Below are 5,223 nucleotides of genomic sequence, written 5' to 3'. Positions count from 1 at the left end.
AATGAGATCTGACATTCTTCCAAATATCTTTAGAAATCTTTATAATCTCTAGAAATGTATACAGGTTTGGATCCATCTGAGGGTGAGTAAATGATGACAGAATTTTCATTATTGGGTGAAGTATCCCTTTAAATTGCTGAAAATATTTGAGATGATAATATTTTAAGGCATATTTAAGTATACCTTTAATACCTTTAAAAATGTCGAAGTTATTAATGTGCTGTAGAAAAACAGATGAAGGCCTAGACATTCATTGCTAAATTTAAAGTGATTCTACATGACTGTTTCCAGGGAAATCAGTTGAATCATCTTTTTGTCTGAGAGAAGATGTAGATGTACACCTGTCATTTGTCTATAAAACTATACACTTTAAAAACAGTTGTGTTATAAACGACAAAAGATTAGTGCAAATAGTTAGAATTTATCTGCTAGCTAAAGAGTGACTTGTGTTGTCTAGTGATGCCGGATCGCAGTGATTTTGGGCAGTTGTGGCCTAATGGTTAGAGAGTGGGACTCGTGAGACCAGAAGGTTGCCGGTTCGATTCCCAGGGCCGGCGGGTAACAACTGAGGTGCCCTTGAGCATGACACCTTACCCCTACTTGCTCCCCGGGCGCTGCAGTGATAGCTGCCCACTGCTCCGGGGGTACGTGTGTTCACCACTTGCTGTGCGTGTGTTGCAGAGGTCACATTTCGTTGCCTTGTACTTGTACATGTGCAATGACAATAAAGTTGAATCTAAATCTAAATCTAATTTCCACGGGCAGGTGGTTCAAGTAACAAAAATAACATTCTGATGAATTGCGGTTGGGTTAATTAATATTAACAAGATGCGCAACTGCCATAACAATTAATGGGGAGCAATGAAACGCTCAATATGGCCGCTCTAGCGAAGAAACTCCGCCCTCCAGTGATACGAGCCAATCGTCAATCAGTATTGACTGACGATTCTCTGGGGCGGGGCTCTCGTGAGGCGCTTTCCAGGCTGTGCACATGCGCAGTAGATGAAGCGATCTTGAGAAAGGTGGTATTTAGCGCAATTTAAGCTTAGCAAAACCCAAGTTATGGTACAGTTCATGTCAGGTTTATTTAGTGATAGGACATATGCTGTTTAATTTAGATTTTTGCCAGCGTTTTAAAAAATATCTGCCTTCCCCCATTAAAGTAGATAGGACAGTGGACTTGCTATTAACTGCACAGAGGCGTTGCAAACATGGCCGCCGATTGGCACGACTTCCGTTAACAGACTTTGGTCGCGGGGGAATGAGATAAATCAATAATGATAATAATATTAAAATGACGTGAAGGCCTACATGTTTATGTAAGTGGGTTGCTAAAATCTGAGTGTTTGATGGACTGCTGTTTAGAAAACGTTTCTTTCTTCTGTGTATCTAACTCCACTGTTACTCTCGCACTTTAAATGATTGCTTGTAAAAAAATATAGTATTTTTGTATTTTCAAATTACAAATTGTATTTTAATTAAATACATTTTTCACAGCAGTATTTTGTATTTTATTTAAATACATTTTATGAGTAAGTATTTGTAATTTGTAACTAAATACTTTTTGATGTATTTGTGCCCATCTCTGGTCATTCTTTTGACAGCAGCAAGTGTTTAGCACAAGGAAGGTTTGGCAGAAACTTGTTTTCCTTGATGAGGACATCTCTCACTTGGCAAAATCAGGTGGAGCCTCATGGGGCTCGTAATATCACTGTTATTGCCAATACATGGGTGTACTGTATTGTGACACTGGCTTATTCCACCAATATAAGACAAAACATTACCAGTAAAGTGACCCATTATATCCAATAGAGTCTCTGTGATGATTTCTTTTGTAAACACATACTGTATGCAGTTAGAGTTAAGCCGGTACAGATATTCATTAATTTGTGAGACCAACTTGCTGCAGCTTAACATACTGTGCAGGTAAATACATATACAGGAGCTCATGAATTTATATGTGATAACTGTTGCCTTGTTTAATAATCACCCGTTTCTCACAACCACAGAAACCACTACCACTGAGATGCCCACAACCACAGAAACCACAACCATTGAGACGACCACAGAAACCACTACTCGTATGTGCTTTGCTGAAATAGTTTCTATTACTTACAAGATTTACTAAAAAAAGACTCTGTGAATGAGTATATACAGTATAATCAAATGACGTCTTTCATTTTTAAATTATTTTCTCAGTATCTACAGCTGTCAGCTCTGACCCGTGCTCTGATTATAACACTATTGATGACCATTGGAGAGACATACGGCAAAACCCATACCTGGACTATGGACATGATGACAGACTTGTTGAGTGGAACGGCTGGTATCGGCTGTATCTGAATGGAGAAAGTGCTCAGATGTCTGAGTGGTGTGTGAGTAATATGGGATGTGGGGGTAGAACTACACTGTATCTCAACGGTTCTCATCCAGGACTTGAGGATGGAGTGGTGACCCGTGATGTTGTGGGAAGTCACATATGGTACGACCAGTGTGGCAGCTACAGATCAAACCCCATCCAGGTGAAAGCCTGTCCAGGAGATTATTATGTCTATGAGCTCATCACACCAGATGTGTCACTGGAAGGACCTTCATACTGTGCAGGTGAAGCTTAACCTTTGTTATCTTTTGAGAAGATACCGTGATCTCATTGTGTGATATCATTATAAAGAGCGGATACAGTAGATCCAACTATGACTATTATTGGTCATAATACATAATAAAAAGAATATATAATCCAAGTAGTATATCCATTTAGGAATAAGAAAATTAGAAGTGTAAAGCAAACACAGATGTCCTGTATGTCTGCACTCTTTTAGTCACCTCAGATATCACACACAGGTTGCTTTTAAGAAACTTGAAGATCAACCAAGTTCCTTCAGAGTAAATGGTGCAAAGATAATGATTTATTGGGTTGATTTAACATAAATCTTACAATCATATGTGTAACACAATCTGTTCCTAAAAATCAAAAACTTTAGACAAACTGCTCATGATTTAAAAATTATGAATATCATTTCAAGATTCAGCAAGTGACCTGTGTGTATCACCCTTTATAGACTCTTAAGGTGCAGAGCCCTAAAAGTTGACCTTGTATGGAAAATATTGTATTTTATTTGGCTGATTATTTGTCACTTTGATAATATGACATGAATATGATTTGATAATAATGAACGACAAGAAATACAATGCTGGAGAAATGAAAATTCTATTTTCAAGACAGCGGTTGGGTTCGTACGGAGCCCGTCTGGTCACCCATCGGAGAAAAAAAAAAACAAGACCTGCAAATCCATGGCCACAGTTTTGTAATTCGTTCCCTCAGTTTAAAAATCCGTACTCACAGATTCTAAAACTGTTCCCACAGTTTACAAAACCGTGCTCTCGGATTAATAAACTGTACCCACGAGTTTACAATCCGTGCTCTCGGTTTTGTAAACCGTCCCCTCTGTTTTTCAAATCTGTACCCACAAATTCATAATCTGTGCCGACGCTTTCCCAATCCGTTCACACAGTTTTTCACACAGTCTGTCTAATCGGAAACTTAACATTTGAAATGTTAAGTTTCCGATTAGACAGAGACTTCTCACCTCTGCTTTGAAGCTTAGGAGTCGTAAAATATCCAACAGAAAAACAAAAGGTTATCAACACTCTCAGTGAGAGGTTTTGACTCTGGTCTTTTGATGATCGTATCAAGAAACCAGGAGAAAGGAGAGTGAAAGGGGGTTGATGGCTCTTCTTTCAATGACTCCGACCATTTGGCTTATGCTAAAATCTCTACAATAGCCACAAAACTAACTGTACAGTGTTCATGTGTGTGTCAGCTATTATGCACAACTTTTAGATTATTGAATATTAAAATAAACCATCAAATCATATGTACATATTCCTATACGTATTGCTATTGAGCTTTAAATAATGCTATATTTGTGTATGAGACCATTATACACATAGGAATGTTTGCATGTGATTTGACGGTTTATTTTAATACATATCAATAATCTAAATGGTGTGCATTCTGTCTGACACACACATGAACACTTTACAGTTAGTCAGGGAAGTCATTCCCTTTAAATGCTATTGAGCTTTAAAATTTGTATATTTATGTATGAACCCATACAGCAGTGAAACACATAGGAATATTTGCATTTGATTTAACGGTTTATTATAATAAATATAAAAGATGTGCATTATATCTGACACACACTGTAAAGTTAGTCTTGTGGCTATAAATCATTCCCTTTAAATGCTTTTGAAGTTGGAAACATGTATTTGAATGTGTATGTAACTTTAGAGATGGTCCCTAAATTCACGAATATCGAACGTTTAATGTCAAACCAACTTTCTACCAGTGAAACGCGGCAATGAACGCATGCTTTATATGCACCACGCACTCGTGTGTAAACACATTAAGACAATTTATAATATAATCTAAAATAAAACAGTATACAATATTCGTTAATGTTCCTGTAGGAGCTTGTTCTGTTGACAGACAGAGGCTTCAATTCCGCGAGTAGGCTACAGTTTGCAAAACTGTGTGAACGGATTGCGAAAGCGTGGGCACAGATTATAAATTTGTGGGTACAGATTTGAAAAACTGAGGGGACGGTTTACAAAACCGAGAGCACGGATTGTAAACTCGTGGGAACAGTTTTAGAATCTGTGAGTACGGATTTTTAAACTGAGGGAACGAATTACAAAACTGTGGCCATGGATTTGCGGGTCTTGTTTTTTTTTTCTCTGAGGGGTGACCAGACGGGCTCCGCAGGTTCGTCTCTTTTGACCCAACGCTGGGTTGAAAATAAATTATAACCCAACATTTTTTGAGTTTATATTACTTACAGAGCCAGAGCCATCTCAATAATGCTCAGTTTTGATTGGAACAACACATTTAACAGTCTCCATCAGAGAGACAATGTGAGACATTAGAAGAAGTCGAGCATCATTCAAAGTGTCTTTTCAAGTTGTAAATTAGTGTTTTGTATTTTGCTTATTTATTATATGCATATTTCAATGTACAGAAATTCATTTTTACCCTCTCTCTGAATAACCTGACTTCATTAATCACAAATCTTTAATAGTACTTTTACTAACATCTCTTTTCTTCATGCCAGTTTCTTTCAGCAGCACCAGTGATGATCCCTGTTACAACTACGAGTCTCTGGATCGTCCCTGGAGAGCAACAAATGAAAGTGGATTGTGGATTTGTGATGAATCCTTCTCCTG

At 37.7% G+C, this 5,223-nt stretch overlaps 1 protein-coding gene across 4 annotated transcripts in view; it reads left to right on the top strand.

Moving 5' to 3' along the window:
• col28a1a (collagen, type XXVIII, alpha 1a) overlaps nucleotides 1-5,223 on the top strand; it is a 114,215-nt gene that overhangs the window by 60,140 nt on the left and 48,852 nt on the right. The window lies entirely within an intron of this gene.

The sequence above is a fragment of the Triplophysa rosa genome, linkage group LG16, assembly GCF_024868665.1.
Source record: "Triplophysa rosa linkage group LG16, Trosa_1v2, whole genome shotgun sequence".
NCBI lineage: Eukaryota > Metazoa > Chordata > Actinopteri > Cypriniformes > Nemacheilidae > Triplophysa > Triplophysa rosa.
The sequence above is the reverse complement of the archived record's forward strand: the minus strand, read 5'-3'. Positions and strand labels throughout refer to the sequence as shown.